Source organism: Tachysurus vachellii, chromosome 8 (assembly GCF_030014155.1).
Source record: "Tachysurus vachellii isolate PV-2020 chromosome 8, HZAU_Pvac_v1, whole genome shotgun sequence".
NCBI lineage: Eukaryota > Metazoa > Chordata > Actinopteri > Siluriformes > Bagridae > Tachysurus > Tachysurus vachellii.
In genome coordinates, this window is record NC_083467.1 from 1,852,501 (window position 1) to 1,872,490 (window position 19,990).

The following is a 19,990-nucleotide window of genomic DNA, read 5'->3' on the forward strand; positions in this document are numbered from 1 at the left end:
GATAAGCGGTAGAAGATGAGAGTAAATATGTCTATATTTCGTTCTGATAATCATCATCTCTTATTTAACCAAACACCCCCCCCCCAAAAAAAAAGCAGCAGGTAGTTGTTGTATTTTTGCTTGTGAGTTTACAGAGAATCCAAAGTTCATGACATTTATAAACTCCTTTTAAAGCAGCTCTTTAAAACACCAAGACAAAGATGAAAAACATTTTCATTTATTATTTAGTTAAACTTTTTTTTTGTCTCATTAAACCCAGCAAAGTGAGAAAGGTTTGATCTTTTAGGGAAGAAGCTCAGAATACCTTCCGTTTTTTTTTTTTTTTTTACTCCTGAAGACTTTTTTCTTTCAATTTCAAACCACAGCAAAATCAAAAGGAACTAAAAACTTTTTTTATTTTTTAAAACTTTCTCATACCTTTTAGTGAAATTTTAATACACAGATTGCATAAAGTATAATAATCACCAAACTGGAGTCATTTGTAAATAAACGATAAGACTGACAAAATAATAAGAACTGCGTTCATTTGATCAATTCCAGAGATCTCAGAAATGGAGATTATGCCAACATGAATAACATGGACATAACCAAATATGCATTAATTAAATAAGCCAATGAAGTGTGTGTGTGTGTGTGTGTGTGTGTGTGTGTCCTCTTGACCTGTTTAACGAGTCTCATTCTGCACAGTTTCCAGGTTGGAATCGAGGACACTCCTCTCAAGCGCGAGAGCCACAAGCTCCTCAAAATATGCTGCCACAATTGAATCCCAATTATTCTGATCACTGAGAACCCAAAAACTCAAGATGAAGACATCTCAAGTTGACTAATTGGTCTCAGGAGAGATCAAGAATTTCAAACAATTTCGTTTGTCAGGAGACGCAGACAGGCCGAAAACGCTCAACCGAGCAAATCCGTTCGTCAGGATCTCAAACGCTAACACGCATCGAGTCCACTGCAGATCCGGGCTCTACCTGCTAAACAAGGCTGATTTGTTCTAAGTGTATCTACCACACACACACACACACACACACACACACACACACACACACACACACACACACACACACACACACACACACACACACACACACACACACACACACACACACACACACACACAAAGGTGAAACCAGGGAGGGAAACTGGCCTTTGCAAAGCACTATCGCTTAAGGTACGATCGCTGCTTAGCTCGTCTCGCCTTTCCAACCGCCCACAAATCTCCCTGAAAGCGTCAGCTCGATTGCAGACCACAGATATAAACCTCCTTTATTCTTTCATTTTTATCCCTTCATCGTCACAGTCGCCCGTTCCCTCCTCCCGTCCTGATAACAGCCAGGTCTTTTTTTGTGAATACTCCAAGCTCGACAGACCGATCGGATTTCCTGGGCCGATCGATGTAAAAGTATACGATCTCCGCCCTAAAGCCGTGACTGGATGACGGCGTGTCGAACGTTCGCATGCCTGCGATCTAACTGGGTGAAACCACTAAGCATGTGCTAAGCATCAGGGGAGAAATAGCTGCTTCAATCTAAAACACATTTTAAAGTGAAATTAGCTGAGACTAATCTAAAAAAAAAAAAAAAGGACTAATCTGGGCTCATCCTTGTTAATATGAGTCTTTTACTTCTGTAGCTTCAGTGTACACACATGAGGTCGAAACCCTGTGTGCTGTTAGCTGGATGATCAGTGACCGAGTCGTTCATGACTTGTTCATCCTCCTGCACATTCTTGAACCTTTCCAGAACATTTCCAGATATACGATACAGAGATCCATCATTTCTACTATTACTAATATTCTATTATTACTATTCTAAGGTTACAGAAAGGCTACATAGTTAGGTTCAACACTATGTAAAGCCACTCCCCTGGTCCCACCCATATTTCTGAAACTCCACCCATAGGATCTATGCATGAATTTGAGTATATTTTTAGCGTATACCTGAGCATTATTAAGAACCAAAAGTGACCGATTTATATTGCTGATGTCAGCATTATAAATGTGACGTGAAGATGAACATGATGTGGAGTTAAAAAGGATTTGTGTAGCAGTGATTCTGATGAATTAAGAAAATCAAAGACAAGTGGGTTATTATATCACTACTGACTCCATGTGTGTGTGTGTGTGTGTGTGTGTGTGTGTGTGTGTGTGTGTGTGTGTGTGTTAATCTTCAACTCCGATCATCCAGAAGTACAGTTGAGACGAGTCTACAGAGGGACCTCACAGCTAGAACTACAGAGAAGCAATTCATCATTCACTCTCTCTCTCTCTGTTTGTCTCTCTCGTAGGTCTGTGTTTCAAACTGTGCAATAACATTGACGCCAAAACACAGCAAAAACCTGTGAAATTTAACAAATTCCAATTCTTGTACCACTTTTGCTCCACAAATCACACACACACACACACACAGAGAGAGAGAGAGAGAGAGACACTCCATTAAAAATGTCAGGGGCAAATTATCACCCTCCCAGATTTATTCTTATTATTAATACTATCACTTTTGTGTGTGTTGGAGAATGGAGGATGGTTAACTACCATGATTATGGCTTTTCAGACACTTTTAATACCACAGAAGAAAAGGAAGAAGAAGGGATAAGGACAAGAGGGACAAAGAGAGGAAGAGACGGCGTGTATTAGCCAATCAGAGCAAGACGGTCATGAACAAGAATTATAAAATGGGCACTGTGTAAAAAAAAAAAAAGGATGAAAGAAAGAAAGAAAGAAACCTACAATCAACAAGAACAAAAGGATACTGGGATTATTCAAGAAGGTAAAAATCAGGCACTGAGAAAAAAAACTGTTAAAAAAAAAAGAAAAGAAAGAGACAAAAAGCTGATGACAAAGATTAGAAATACTTTAATGCCTTAAATACACCTAATATTAAAAAAAATGTATTATTGTTATTATTATTATTATTATTATTATTATTATTAATATTATTAATTCCTCAACTGCTACCTCTTTAATTATCTTAACATCTGTATTTAACAAACATCACAGATCTCCGTCTCCGACCCCATCACAGGGCTATATTATAATCTACGGGTTCTGCGTTATCGTTTCCATAGTAACAACTTGCACAGGGTCTTGTAAGGCAGAGATGCTCCACATGAAGCTAATAATAAACGGATTAAGAAAACGTGTCGTTATTGAACCGTGAACAAATGTGTGGAATTAATGTGTGGAGTCAGTGATGCTTTCTGTTTATTTACCTCTCATGGAAGGAGTCTCCAATGTCAGTGCTTTGTAACAGTCAGTGTAAACTTTCCTACTGAGGTGGAGGTTTATACTAGTTTTATTTATTTATTGAGAGAGCGAGAGAGAGCGAGAGAGAGAAAGAGAGAAAGGGTGTGACAGACAGACAGACAGACAAAGAGAGACAAAGAGAGACACAGAGAGAGAGAGAGAGAGAGAGAGAGAGAGAGAGAGAGAGAGAGAGAGAGAGAGAGAGAGAGAGAGACAGACACAGAGAGAGAGAGAGAGACAGAGACAGACAGAGAGAAAGAGAGACACACAGAGAGAGACACAGACAGAGACAGAAAGGTGAAGTATCAGCTGTTATAATGAGTCACGAATGTAAATGGGGTTTAAAAGGGAGGATTTTCACATTTTTATTCAGGAGAAATTTTTACTGTTTATCTAAAAACAACTCTATTGAAGGTTTTAAGCCCCGCCCACTCAGAACAATCACGTCACACCTGTTACACCTCATTACGAAGGTTAAAAAAACTATTTAAATTCATAAACTTTTACATCAACAGATGAGTTTACGAGCAAAATTCTGCAGTAGTGTTGGATTTCTGAATTTTATCCAAAAAAAAAAAAGAATAAAAATGTGTGGCGAAAAATTTTCCATCATAATTTTTGAATGACAACTACAGCAACTTTAAACGACTGTTATTGTTATCATCAGCAGCAGCTCTGCTTCACATTACACCACAGTGTCTTTATTTATTTATTTTTGTTTGGAACATCACGCCCCAAATATCTGAGTCATTACTCATTTGTTCACCCATCACAGAAGTAGGCTTTATTACAACCATCTCAATGAGCTGCTAATTAGCTGTTTAGTCATTTATAATATATTCAGTAGATACAGAAGAAAATGAGAGAAATGTGTTGCCTACTTTATTAGAGCGAGTTAACAGAGTCTTCTGTTTAGTCTTGCATCATGTACAACCGTACCATACCCACACCCGAACCACACCCACACCTGTACCACGCCCACACCCGAACCATACCATGCATACACCCGTACCATACCCTTGTACCATGCATACACCCGTACCATACCCTCGTCCCATGCATACACCCGTACCATACCATGCATACACCCGTACCATACCCTTGTACCATGCATACACCCGAACTACACCTACACCACACCCACACCCATTCCATTCATACACCCGTACCATGCATACACTCGTACCATACCGAAACCCGAACCATGCATACACCCGTACCATGCATACACCCGTACCTTACCTGTACCATGTATACACCCGTACCTTACCTGTACCATACATACACCCGTACCTTACCTGTATCAATACTGAATTAAACAGGCAGTAATGACGAGTTTACCTTAACTATGCCACGAGTGATGAATTCGTGCATGAATAACGAGCACTAAGTAAACGTTAGTATGTGTATGTTAATGTATTAATTGACACGAAGACAACTACATCAAATGCTCTATAGAAGAGTCTTTATTAACTGTTAACATTTAAAACCAAAGTCTAAATGAATAAATGCTAATATATATTAATTTATCTCGTGTGTAAAGGAGCAGAGTCACAGAGGACATGTACTAATACTACAGAGACTTAAAGAGAAATTAACGGAGACTGACGCAAAATGGTTGAGGTGAAATGACCGGGTCTCTCCACCGGCCGCTCACTCTCCATCATCTCCATCTATCATGCTTTCTCCATCTAATGCACTCTCTCTTCCTCTCCAACTACTAGATTTATCGTTACCCCTCCATCTATATTTTGATCTGTAACTCAAATATAAACGGGGACTCGTTCCTCACACAAACTCTTTGCAAGATTTCAATGAATTTCTATCAGCAGGCCATGAAACTAATGGTGTCGTGTCATATTAATTATATTCATACAGTGTCGATTGTAGGACGGTTTATTAAAAAAAACACTAGTGAGAATGATTGACAGCAGATTTTAACATCTGGTTCAACAGGAACTTCTTTACAGCTAAACTAGCTATCAGGAGGACTGTATGTAAGCATACAATCAATTACTGTCATTAAAAAAAATCTAAATAGGTGGCCCTGGTCAATAGGACCAGGACAAACAGGACATATTCAGTAGAGTCTAGTGGTGGTGTGTCTCAGGTTGACCCGTCCTTTAATACTCGACCTCTCCATTAGCTCTTAGCTTTTGTGTCCATCTCTTAGTCTCGACTCTGTTTACTGGTTTCTCGCACTCGCTCACACGCACTCGCACACATCCGTTCCATTCAGTCCCAGTAAGACGAGCTGACTTGCTTTATCGAGCATGCCAGGGCGGTCGAGTCACCTTAGCTCCCTCGCTCTGTTTCTCCCCATTTTTCTTCTGTCTTTCGTTCTTCTTTCACCTCCTCTGGTTCGCTGTCTGAATTTGGAGCACAATGGCGTTCCCACACACGAGGCATCAGCTTAGAGTGCCACTCTCACCTCCTCACATTACGGCTTTCAGGACGGAGTGAGAGACAAAGGGACAGCGAGCGAGCGAGAGCGAGCGAGAGAGAGAGCAAGAGAGAGAGAGAGATCTTCCTCATCAGTCAGCAGCTCTGCTGTAATGTCCTTCACTGACTGGCGTTTGACTGACAATACAGGCCTTTACCATAGGGAGTACGGAGAGGCTTTTAGCGGGTTTTAGCGCACAACCACACACACACACACACACACACACACACACACACACACAAAGAAAGACAGGAATATCCTTTGTATATACACAAATGCGCACACACACAAACACACAATCCAAGACACACTATAGCCAGAAATTAATTGCAGGGGATTAGGAAAGATGCTAAATAAAAATCATTGCATGATCTGTAAAACGAAATTAATAAGCGCGACACGCTCGTGCATATTGGATGTATTCCAGAAGCAACACTGGTATTTCAATACCAAATTTTCCCTTTAATTGGTATTACAGTAAAAGTGAGCCAAGCATACAGACTTAAAGCAGGGCTGCTGAAAACTTTTACTTACATGGAAATGATATAAAGTTAAAATCATCCAGTCATGTCTGTGAACACTGTCAGGGCTTCATCTTTTCCTGGGTTTTTGTGAAACAGAAGTATTCATGCCCACCATCTCTCCGTGTCCAGCTGTAGTTCTAAGTGAGAGAGAAAGAGAGAGATTGCAAACATCTAGTTGTGAATAATTACGGACCTAAGCGATGTAGCTGAAGATGACTATAGCTATAGACAGAAAACATCGACCCCGGTGACAGAGCTGCTGCTTTTACATATGGGTTTTCTGCCCTCTTAGTTAAGGCTGTTATCACTTCATGAAATAAAAGCATATACAAGAATTTAAAAAAAAAAAAAAAAGACAACTTAGTACTGGAAAAAACTTGACTTGATCCTTATTGATTTTGAATTTATTTTATTTATTGGTTTCATTGTCACAGAGACAAAATGAGTCAAAAGATACCAACCGTGGGTAGGATTGTATGACCATGGATATTTTACACAACATACATGCATACATCATATATATAGATAGATAGATAGATAGATAGATAGTGTGTCTACATTACATAATTAAACACTGACATACACTCATATACACACACACTTTCTACCCACATAGACAACCATTTACCAAAGTCGGCATTAACTCCTGGCACTATACAGTACATCCATACACACACACACACTACAACACACATCTTATAGAAAGTCTGAATATACTTTGACATCCAACCATCCATAACCATCTAGACCCAGAGAGAGACAGCAGGGTGGGTCAAAGCCCTGGAGTGTGCAATAAGCTTCACAATGGCCTCCTTCATCCTCTCTGGTATGCATCTCAGACAGCTAACCTCCGTTTTCACTTTTTCAAAATATCATCAATCACCGTCACCCACACACACACGAAGTCGGGCAGGGGGGCAGTTAGGAGCGTCCCACCGAGTCTCATATGGGGTTAATTACAGTGTTCATCACAGGATACACACATGCAACTGATGCCATTTAACTTCAGGTCCCATTGATGTTCAACATGTTTTTGGATGTATTGCTTTCTTCACAAAATTGTATAAAAAGTAAGAGATATTGACACTCATTAAACAACCTGTTGGAAACCTAAGGACCTTAAATAATAAACAATAAAAAATAAACCTAGAACCTGAGGTAAAGAAAAAAAATAAAATAAAATAACCGAGGAACAAAAGTTAAGCATAAATTAGGAGAAGCAACTTCAAGTGTGTGGTGAATTTATTTCTATTCCTTACAGGTGTTTCTCTATTACAGTTTGATGTGTTAAAACTAACAAACAATAACTCCAATAACAATAGCTAGCCTGTATAGCTACCAGCTTCTGTGGAAGCTTTATAAATATTAGCATCATATGATTAGCACTTGGAGAAGCAGGAGGATATCGTCGCTGTCGGGCGGAAACCTCGTATGTCCAAATTTGGTCAATTTCATATTTTTTCACATATCGATGCTATTGGTCAGTCCCCACGTGGGTCTGTTATTTTTACAAGTTATTAACCAATCTAAAGTCTTGAAAATAGCTTGAGCGCAAATCTCATAACACCATTGGACACTTCAACTGTCCACCTCTTCCTCACTCCGTGGGAGAGCTTCACGGCATATTTCTCCTCAAGAAGAGTCGCAACGAATCAACACGTCTTCTGAGGTAAATGTCTTCAAAACACTGGGCTCAAAGAAAAAAAAATCTTGACCCCCGCTAGTTCTGGTGCTCGTCTGAGGACAGGAATTTAGCGCAAGACAATCCACTGCAACGCGGACTAAACCCTGTGTACTGCAGATAAGGTACGGCGTTTTTTTAATTTCCTGAAAAATAACGGTTTTGGAGATACGAGGATTCCGCCTGACAGCGACGATATGCAATATGGCTAACAGCTCCCATTGAAGCTCCTCTAATATTAGCGTGCGGTTTACCAAAATGGCTGTCAGCTTCTGAAGAAATTTCTGACATGTTAGCAAGAAATAAACCAACATGGCTATTACCCCCTCATACTGGCTTTGTGGATATTAGCCTTATGCTAGGCTCACTCACTGATCCCCTCATCAATGGCGTGTGCTAGAAAGTCTGAAAAGGTGCTGTTCCTGACATCACATCCAATTTTTCAAGTAAAATTAAATTTCTTTGGAGTGAGGTATTGCAAGAAAAATGGGGGATTTAAACAGCAAATACAGGACAAAATGAGCAAAGAAAAAGAGAGATCTGCCCTTGTCACTTATCAACATATCTGCGAACAGAATTTTGAGCAAGTGCCACAAATCATGTATCACAACAGATTAAGTTATCTTAAAGAAGCTGTTTAGTGATATGTGCAACCAAACATCAAAGTTGGACAAGCTAAGAAGACAGATGCAAGAGAAGAACCTCACGCTCTCGGTTTCAAAATAGCGCCGATCCGGTCGATGCTACTGTACTCTGGAAATCCAGAGACTGCCTTGAAGTAGAACTAATGATGTATTGTGATAAAATTAGGTCCAGACACACAGATCTCTCGAAGGACTCTAGATGAAGGCAGCAGATGTGTGTGATTAATGGATTGACAGAAGACTGCGGAGCAGAAACGGGAAATGTGTACAACATTAGCTAGCGCAGATGGGCTCGCTGGAGATCTCCACACGCATCCATTGATTCATACAATGACGCGTAGATTCCATATGATGTAAACATGCGGTGTAGCGCAAGACTGTCTTTCACCCACAAGTGCTGTGTAGGCTGTATGCTGTACGGTATATCGTAGAAATTGTAACGTCATTCAAAGCACTGTTGCTTTTAGCTACTGTTAAGTTCAGTCATGTAGTATATCCACCAGTACGCACCATATTTTCTATAGAACATACACTCAGCATCCGCTTCAATAGGAACCACCTGATCGTTTATGCGGTTATACAGATCAGCCAATCGTGTGGTGGCAGCAGCACAATGCACCAAATGATGCCGATACAGATCAAGAGGTTGAGTTAACGTTCACATTAAAAAAATCAGATGGAAGAAAAAAAAGTGTGATCGTTGTGACTTTAACCACAGCATAGATATGGGACCAGATAAGCTGGTTTGAATACTTCAACAGCAAAGGACTTCTGGTTTATAGAACTGTTTTGCATAAATTGTGGACGTTCACTTTAAGTAACGTTTCCTTCTGATGACTCTGATGCAGATCATGTGTTTGCGCAAGTTCTTCTCCTGTCAGCTGAACCTATTTGCAGATCCTTGTGATCATTTGTGGTTTTTGTCTTTGCTCTTCTTCTTCAGCGTATGAACAATTATTCTGATGTCCACCAGAGCTTGCCTTAATTACACGGTTCCTTTCTACATTTCTGTTGCTTTGAAGGCTTCCTTTAGACATCAATTATTTTATTTACATCAATTTTAGATCCTGAAAAGTGAGAACTTATAACGATCAGGAATTATTTCATATATTATCGTCAGACATGATGCAACACCCCTAGAGTGGAGAGGATTAAGGGCTTTGCTCAAGGCCCCAACGGTGGTCGCTCAGTGGTGGCGGTGCCGGGGCTTGAACCCTAATCTTCCGATCGTGCTTTAACATTAAACATCAAAAATAGACTGCTGTTAAAATCCGTTCGATTTTGTTCACTTCAGATAAAAACCATGAAGAAATTCTAACAAGCATGATGCAGATTGAAGGTCATAAGGCCTAACTGCACTTTCTCTGCATCTTCCACTACCTACAATTCATGTAACTTCTTACCAGTTTGCAGTTTGTGCTGGTGACCCAGCGGTTTCTGTTTGAAAGTGAAAAAGCCGATCAGCAAGAAAATCTTATTTCCCCACCCCAATAAAAAACAGCCACTAGCATGCATTAGATGACTCCAAGCCGCCGGTCTCAACAATAAACAGCGCTTTCTAACCTTCTGCACCTTCACCGGCCAGCACCAGCCCCACTTTCGTGATTTCAGCCGGTCCAAAAATTCTCAGGTCAAAATTCAGCCATTAAAAGTCAACACAAAATGGAAGGAAGTGCTAACAGGAGCAAAATGTGTGTCTTTCTTTTATGTTGTGCCTGGCTTTTCCTTCTGGTGCATTTGATTCAGGTTTGCTTTGACTGCTGCTTTCTCGAAATAAAAGAAAAAGCGTACAGAAAAGTTTCGTTTCAGATCTCTGAGCGCATTTCTGTAAACAAGGGTCAAAAATTGTAAATGTTACAGTTAATCTGTTGATGTTAGCACCTCTGCTAGATTGGATTTTCAGACCTGGTTTGTGTTTAGGTTCAAATCAACCCTATTTGTATGGTGTGTGTGTGTGTGTGTGTGTGTATGTAAGGTACAAACGAGTTCCAGACTACCAAAACAACATTTCAAAAGGTATCGGCGGAGATGAAAAAAATCTCTTTGCTTCATAAATGAAAGGAACTTTTTTTTTTTGTGTGTATGTTTATTAAAATATACTGCAGCACTGGAAGAGATTTTCTGTGAGCACCTCTTGACTCGGTACAAGACTCCTGTAATTAAAAAGATCATGATTCGGAGAATTAGAAGACTGCTTTCTAGCACCTGTGTTGATTAAAACTAAATAAATAAAAATACGCACCAAGCAATAAACCCCAGCACCGCCTCAAGTTCTCTTCAACTGACGACTCCTGCTGCTTAGCTTAGCTTGAGCGTGCTACAATTATCCTCGCTAACACAATCTGAACGGACAGACCCGTAACGCTCAGCATTTCGTCTATTCGGATTGGATCGCTTTCAAACTCAAAATGAACTCCACTCATACATCAAGACTTGAATAGCTGCTGCTCTGCTGAGGATGATGATGGATGACATTCAGGACATGACATAAACGCTGTGTTATACGGTTGGTTGAACAGTTAGCAAAAACGTTCACAATATTACTAAGAATATTTAAATCTAAAAATAAAACTTGTTTCCCAAAAACGAACCAGATTTATGTGTTCTGTTTACATTTTGAATAAAAAAATTGGTTTAATTGCGCAAAAAAAAAGTTTGCTAGCTTACAGATGCTCTAAAGGTTTGCTTTAAAATCATCTCTGGAAAAGTTAAATCCGTGAATCTTTGATTAAGATTAAGAAAGAAAGGTGACTTGTATTGTGGGGAAAACATTTCACTGTTGTAATCAGATAACATTTATCCATTTTTAAATAAAAAATTAAAAAAAAATTAAAAAAAAAATAAAAAAAAAAAGACGACAATTTTGGAAAGTAATACCAGATGGAGTCGTAATTGCAAACAAAATGGGAGCTGAACAAAATTGCCCACACTCAACCTCTCTTTTTTTTAGTCTCACTCGGCCCCAGAGCATCACGGGGAGGTCCGGATGCAATCACTCACAGCAACTGTCACTGTGGCCACAGCAGGGTTCCTCTGCTCCCATTGGCTGAAAAGGGGTTCTGTCTCAAACTGACTGTCCATCTGTCCATCAAACTTGCCTGAGGCTATATTAAGACAGTGAAACCCTGTTCGTATAGTGCACACAAACACACACGACTATTGAGGAAACTGATAGAGGTTAAAAAATAAATAAATAAAAATAAATGAAATAAATAAAAATGTGAATAATGACTAAATTCCCTAATAAATTCAGATCAATTACATTCAATAAGAACAAACATGTTAAATATGTTAAAACACACACAAACAATCGCACAGATACACACGATTTAAGCTTGAAGGCCTGTCAGTCCTAAAGTTAGAGTCTAAACAGGTCTAGTTCAGACTGAGTGGCAGTGGCTTAATCTGCCGGTCAGTCACACACCGTCCATCTTCTTCAGAAAGACAGACACTTTTCTCAGGACTTTAGGAAACAAGGCAGAAGACTGAAGCTAAATACAAATAAACCCTTATGTTACTATTTAGTCATGACATTTATTTTAGCAGTAAATTGTAATTCAAAACCTTTTCTGATGAATATATTTGTTCAGTTTCTATTTATAACCAACATTTTTTTTCTCCTTGATTGGTAGAAACAGAGAAGAATAAATTGGCTGTTATTTTCTCTCACACAGAGTAGAAGATGCCAACCTGACAGAACATTATACACCCACAGCCTGTTCAAGTGACCACCATCAGGTCTACACAACCTGCACGGTTTACTTCCAGCCTTAATTGAACACACAGTACGCGCCGTCCAGCTAATTAAGGCATAAACAAACATTTGAACACTACAGATACCTTTGGTGGTTCCATCATACGTTTTAATCACCTAAACACTATAGCTCCCCATCAGCACCAAAATCCTTGTAATATTACACAGTGTAACTGCTTTACGTTTATACGTTAAGTTTATAATAACATGGTTCTTAAATCAGACTGATCATATTGTCCCTTATCTAGATTTACCCTTGTGTTTTCACTCTTTAACTCAAATTCACAGCGGGCCAAAATATAAAACTGAGATAAAGTCACAGGCCAAACTGTATATTTATTGAAAAAATAACTGCAACTGATTTGTAATGTTTAACCTTTTTTATATCGTCGCTGTCGGGCGGAAACCTCGTATGTCCAAATTTGGTCAATTTCATATTTTTTCACATATCGATGCTATTGGTCAGTCCCCACGTGGGTCTGTTATTTTTACAAGTTATTAACCAATCTAAAGTCTTGAAAATATCTTGAGCGCAAATCTCATAACTCCATTGGACACTTCAACTGTCCACCTCTTCCTCACTCTGCGGAAGAGCTTCACGGCATATTTCTCCTCAAGAAGAGTCGCAACGAATCAACACGTCTTGAGGTAAATGTCTTCAACACTGGGCTCAAAGAAAAAAAAATCTTGACCCCCGCTAGTTCTGGTGCTCGTCTGAGGACAGGAATTTAGCGCAAGACAATCCACTGCAACGCGGACTAAACCCTGTGCACTGCAGATAAGGTACGGCGTCTTTTTAATTTCCTGAAAAGTAACGGTTTTGGAGATACGAGGATTCCGCCCGACAGCGACGATATGGAAACAAACCTTAGGTTTTGCTTGAACACAGGATTTGGAACAACCAGAGCTTGATATTACAAACACATAAGAAATTAAATTTGAAATAAAAAACACATCAGCGGTGTTCGTTTCTTATTTAAATAAATAAAATAAATTATGCCTCTCACTGGACCATTTTAAGTTCCTTTTTGAAGTGGATCTTTTTCAAAACCATCAACAAAACAACCAAAAATAATAAATGTCATTCAATGAAAATCCAACTTTTTGACTATTAACAGTTCATGCCTTGGAGTAGAAAAAGTGCATAAAGAAAACATGCTGTATATTCAAACTCGGTTTATACTTATACTTCTCATAATGTTTCGTTTCATACTGTCTTCTTATGTTATATTCTTTGGTTACAGACACGTTAGCTCCGTTAGCACACAAGACAAACAGGTCTGTCCTTTATAGTCGTGAACAGATAATCTGCCTCCCTCCTGTCTTGAAAGCTCCTATTGTCCATCTTACGTTTGGCCATTTTTGTGGAGGGTGGAGTTAACTTGCCCGATGTGACTGTAGCACGGTTGTTAACGACTGTCAACAGAGAATGAGGAGTGCTTGCTGTTCGTGACTACGCGTCAATACAGTGGCAAGGCATTTTGGGATTTTTAGTATTAGCGGAGCATGCGGCTAGCCAGCTGTAATGCACATTTGATATGATCTCAAATAAGGCCAGATAAGGCCAAATATAATTACACCACGGGCCAAATTTGACCTGGGTTTGACATGCGTGCTTTAAACCCTTTGGGGTCAAACCAACCAGGGATGTTATTGAGGTTTTAAACTACAGAAATAAAAAATTGTAATTAATGTTTGCAATTACTAGATTCTTAGCAATGTATAATTTGACCAGTAATATTGAAAGCATTTATTGTTATCAGAATATACATTTTTACAAACCGTCTCACCACACTTTAAAACCGTGACTCCACAAAGGGTCGTGACCACCAATTTAAGAGTCACTGCTCTAGACAACAAAACAGTTCAGAAGATGAGGTGGTGTGTATGAGTTTAGTCCTGAAAATGTTAGTTATGGATGTACGGTAAGTGTAGCTTATTGAACACCAGACGACCACCTAAGGTTGTCACGAACACCTGGATATCCTGTGCACCTGCAGAGACCTTCAGGAACTGCTTGACATGAATACCATCGCACCATTTTACTTCCAAATAACAGAAGAATTACACAGAACTACGCTACAGTAGCAAGAGAACCCAACTGTCCCACATGTGCCTGGCTGATTTATGTCTGGGTGGAAGCATCACTCTTCAGTTGGTCTCAGTATGGGCGGTCATCATTGAGCCCAGTTGAGACGTTTACCTTCAAGGCATCAAGCATTTCTCAAACTCATGCTGCCCTTGTGAACAAAGAACAGGTATGAAGTGCCCTTGCCAGGCTACCCACACTGATGTGTTCTGATCTCACATGGCAGGGCCATATTTAGTGTACTCTCAGCCTCTGTGACTCCACACTGCTCTCCATCAATTAAGAGAGACATCCATGGTGAGTGACACTCTGAGCATGCCTAGGAGCAGTTCCTCATTTCAGAGTGTGTCCAGCAAGTCAAGGTCTGTTCTTTTTCTGCTGGAATGAGAAAGTGTTTCCGTTGACCAGGCTCGAGGTTTCGCAACAGGCTGATTATCTGTTTTTGACAGTAGTTCAAGCAGGCTCAAGAGAACCACAGCTGCAGCATTCAACAACCCAGCATCAACTCGAGCATCAATCAAAAGAAAACACCTGAAAGTTTGCTGGCTTTGAACTTTGAAGTGGTCCGTTCGGAAAACTGAGGTGAACCTCAATATGCGATAGTGTTCTAGAGTTGATGGGTACATGGAAGTATGCATCTTGTCGGTCCACTGGCTCATGGCTACGTGGAATTAACAACATACTATGACTTCAGTATGTAAAAAGATGATGAGCGATTCGGTTCTCTCAGATTTAGAATTGGATGGAGACTTCTGTACAACTTTCTCAGGGCCTGAAATCCATGGTAAAACCGATATTTGTACACGTACAACATGCTCATCAGGACAGACACACTGATCTGATGTAGTATCGACTTCCCGATTCCTGCCCTTCATTGGTTCTCCCAGGAGGATTCTTGCAAGGTGTTGAATCGGGCCCTACAGGGTGTACGAGTGGTGCCTACGTTTGTTAGGGCCCATGTGAATTGTTCTGTATATTTTTGGCCATTTAAAGGCTGTCAGAGTATTCCATGGCCAACCTTAGAGGTTCTGCATGGCCAGTCTATGCTGTTGTGTTCTCTTTGTGATTTATGAAGCCTGAAGCCTCCTCTCTAGTGCCTCTTTGGCAGCAGGCCCAAAAGGCAGACCAGGTACACAGGGCAAACTTTGAAATGTTACTACTACTACAGCATGGGTTGTTTTATGTCTGGCCACTGCTTTGCTGTCAGAAGTAAGACTACAGTCTACCCAGTAGTGGTTAAACTGACCTCTACTGTTGGATAAACTGCTACAACGGTAGCTGGAACATCAACAGAGAATTACCTGTGTGCGTCAGTTGTGGTGTAACGTCAAACTCTAATAAAGAAGGCGTCATTACATGTGGTTGGCAGTGTAGGGGCAATGGAGGTACATGCATACTCAGTCCCTGTTAGCACAAATAGCTCTGGTATGGAAAGCTCTTATGATGGAAAGAGAAAAACAAACACAGCCCAGTGGATTCAGTTGGTGATGTATGGTCAGACACGCTCCTGTTTCATGACCTGGACTGACCTGCTAACCAACATCACTCTTTCTATCTTACACAAAGTATAACATATCCAAGTTTGCAACAAGACAGCATTGTAACCTAACAGGTCTTCCACCATTCAGGAAGACAAAAAAGCTGTAGCTAGTTACATAGGGTAGCACAGGATAGTGTGAGAGATGGTGTGAAAGTATTTATAGTGAATATTATGTCACAGACATGTTGTGGGACTTCATTAAAAGTCTCGGCATGCACGTGCACACTCACCAGGGGTAGAACCAGGTGTTACTGCCCCTGGCGGTTAGGATATATTCTACTTTCAGCTAATGTGGTTATTTGATTTTATGGTACGTTCTCGCCAAATAAATATGAAAGCTGACTTGTAAAATATAAAGTACATGTGTGTGGCTGAAACGGAGCAGGAGATCCACACATATTGTGTAATGACAAGTCATGATGCAAAAATTATGACATTATACGTCACGTCACTTACTGTAGCTGGTTACTGACATGCTACAGCTGCTGCATTTTCTATATTATGGGAAATATGCTGCTTTTTTGTATCGTGCCAAGTTTTTTTTTCCCCCGCTACATTGCCGCAGTTGTACAATGTAAATTTATATGAGAATTTTATGTTAACTAGATTAATTTCGCATCATTTACAATGTTAATGTTGATGGATCAATAGAAGATTCAGAAAAATGCTGAACAGTCCGGGAAACCAAGGTCAGTTCACATGGTACATAATACCAGAGCACAGAGGAGATGAAGGTTCCATGTCTTTGCCCTCAGCTGTCCTGCGGTAACGGCCTGGTGCTGTTGCTATGACAACACCAGGAAAACAACACAGGCTTTAATTAGCTGTAGGAGCAAGCGCACAAACCAGAGATAATGAAGGAGAAAATGCAACAAGCAGACATGTGTGTGTGTGTGTGTGTGTGTGTGTGTTTGTGTGGTTTGAAGTGAGGGGAGTATAGTGTAACACTTATATACACACACACACACACACACACACACACACACACACACACACACACACACAGTAAAAGAGACACCATAAAAGATGAACACACATCGTACTTACACAGTACGGTATAGACACACACGTACACAGACTATAAAATATGGACACACTCCATAAAATATGGAAATGCACTTAGACCCACCATAAAATAAACAGACATTTTGACCTACACTTATACATAGACACACACACACACACACAGCTAGATAGATGGATACGCATAAAGGACACATGTCTAGCATTTGGACAGACACACAGGCCATGCCTCCTTCATTAGAATCAATAGACACAAACACACACACACACCTCACCTGACAGACACATAGACCAGCTTTAAGGCCTCACAGACAGACTGGGATTATCAGCAACATGCATTCTTTTCTTTGACTGATGCAAAAAAAAGCAATGCCTCCTTTCTAAAACCAATGAACACAAAGGCCATGATTTCTTCATCAAGACAGAAAAGAACAAGTAAATCAGCAGAGTTAGAGACTGTGTGTGTTTGTGTGTGAGGAGCTTCAACGTTTCAACCGTGTATAATAATACAACAGAAACGAAATTGTGGTATTGAGGTTCATTGGTGCAGTGACATGGCACATATTGAGATCAGTGCAGCGTTTCGAAATGATGAATCTTTACACCGTATGTGCAGATCGAGGCAGGTTATTTGTCCCGGTTTACAACTCATCACCCTTGGATGCAACAAATTGAATGTCACAATCAATGTGTGTAACTGGTTTGATATAAATGCATGATCAGGACCAAGTGATCTTTACTGCAGGCCTGTGTGTGTGTGTGTGTGTGTGTGTGTGTGTGTGTGTGGGTCCATCTGTGCTAGTGAGTCAGATGGGCCACAGAATGTGCTGAATAAATCATGAGGTGTGTGTGAGACATTCCAAGTAAAGCATTAACCATGGCGGCACAGAAAGGGCTACAAATTCCTGCTTATTTGGTCCGTGGGTCGCTGATATTAATCGACACGGTCACAAAGAACAGGCGGAAATGTAAATCAATGTGTTCTGACTCATCAGAAGCTTCGCCAGCAGTGTGAATCAAAGAACACGCCAAGTACAATTAGCATGTGACCCATCATATTTGCATCTGTAAGAGAGAGATCGACAGAATACAAATCCATCATGATAAGATTCGTTTTTTTAAGCTTTTTAGTCTTAATTCCGGTTTAATGCACAAATTCAAAATTCCCCATAACACACTGTGTTTTTCTTGTAAGATCGAGTGGGTGTGGCTTCCCGTTTCAGCCTGCTGTTTGGCTGAACATTAGCCCCGCCTCTTCCGTAGTTGCTTTCTCCCTAAGCACCTCCTACTTGCATCATCACTCTAATCTTTAGAACAATACAGCTGCAAGAAAACACAATGAAATGCTCCCCAGACCACACAGCTATTAAGATCGAGTATTAATTTAATCTTTCAGTCGAGTCAAGCACGTTAAGGAACTAATTGTAAGAGCTGTTGTGGTAATGCCTGATGAGGCCATCATGAAGTCTAATGAACAGAAGCGTTCAGTACAGCTCTCTCCTGAAAGCTCATTAGGCTTTCCTGATAGATATCATTAGTATCCAAGCTTTAGTTGGGAGACTTGTGTGGGCAAATAAATGAAAAGTGTGTGTGGAAAAGAAAGAGAGAGAGAGAGAGAACGATACAGATTTTGAACAAATGCTCTCTCATGTAAAAGCAATAATACTTGTACAGAAAACTCATTTCTTTTAATCAACGACAAGCACGTCTTCATTTGCGTACTTTCTGAAATCCTTTATGCAGAGGGCAAAATAAACACCAATAACAATAGACACGCAACAAGGGTGGGTGGGTGGGTGGGTAGGTGGGGGGTTGGGGATGCCAGCTAGCATGCTAAGTAATTAATGTTGACGTTTTCCATCTGTGCATATGTAAATAGGACGGGGTAAACAGACAGCACAAACATTGGGTTTTCATGCCGGGGGTTGAGGAAGGGTATCGTAATTTGCTTTACCGGAGTAATTAGCTGATGGAGCTCTATTTCAGGGAACGTCTCTGTTGACTCACTAATGCAGGCCAGCAACCTCCGCTTCATACAGAACACAACACTTACAGTTCCAATGGATGGGTTTGGTGGGTTTTTTTTTTTTTTCCCCCCACAACAGAGCAGGATAGGCCTTAATCTACTGCCCAGAAGATGAGAAATAACTGCTGAGATAATATTTGATTAGCATCGCAACACTCACTCATTTTCTACCGATTATCCGAACTACCTCAGGCGTCATCGGGCATCAAGGCAGGATACACCCTGGACGGAGTGCCAACCCATCGCAGGGCACACACACACACTCATTCACTCACGCAATCACACACTACGGACAATTTTCCAGAGATGCCAATCAACCTACCATGCATGTCTTTGGACCGGGGAAGGAAACCGGAGTACCCGGAGGAAACCCCCGAGGCACGGGGAGAACATGCAAACTCCACACACACAAGGTGGAGGCGGGAATCGAACCCCCAACCCTGGAGGTGTGATGCGAACGTGCTAACCACTAAGCCACCGTGCCCCCCAGCATCGCAACAAAAAGGGATATTTGTAAAATAAAGTAATGAGACAGGAATACGTCTAGAATGTCATAATCCCTGTAATAAAGAGCAAGAAGGTAAGGATGATTAAAGGCTGTGGTAGACAGCAGACCCAAAGTAACACTAGTACCAAAATAAATGTGATCTTAATGGATTACTCAATGGTTCCTGTGAATTAAAATTAACTCCTACTACAGCCTTCACACAAAATCGCCACATCTCGACTTTATCAAAACTTCTGGGAGATTTAGGAGTCCAAAGACTTGTAGACCTTGTGCCATGATGCACTGAAGCTAACGGTTGCCTAAACATGTTAAACCCTTTAATGCTACCGTCCGTCAAACTGCACATAGGTAAAGCCTGTGAGCAGTGAAGATGAAGACAAGGTTTTAAAAGTCCCTGAGAGAGATTAGATTACAAGAAGCATTTGGAATGTCTTTAGAGACCAGGTTTCACTCTTTCAAATGCTAGGGTCAAAGGTCAAACGAGTTAAATATAAAGTCCTGGTAAGGGGAGAAG

General features: G+C 40.5%; 1 long non-coding RNA gene across 1 annotated transcript in view; it reads right to left on the minus strand.

Moving 5' to 3' along the window:
• LOC132850588 (uncharacterized) overlaps positions 1 to 19,990 on the minus strand; it is a 53,899-nt gene that overhangs the window by 23,334 nt on the left and 10,575 nt on the right. Inside the window, exon 3 of the long non-coding RNA XR_009648985.1 lies at positions 6,222 to 6,348. This is a non-coding gene — a long non-coding RNA (uncharacterized LOC132850588). The remainder of the gene's footprint in view (positions 1 to 6,221; positions 6,349 to 19,990) is intronic.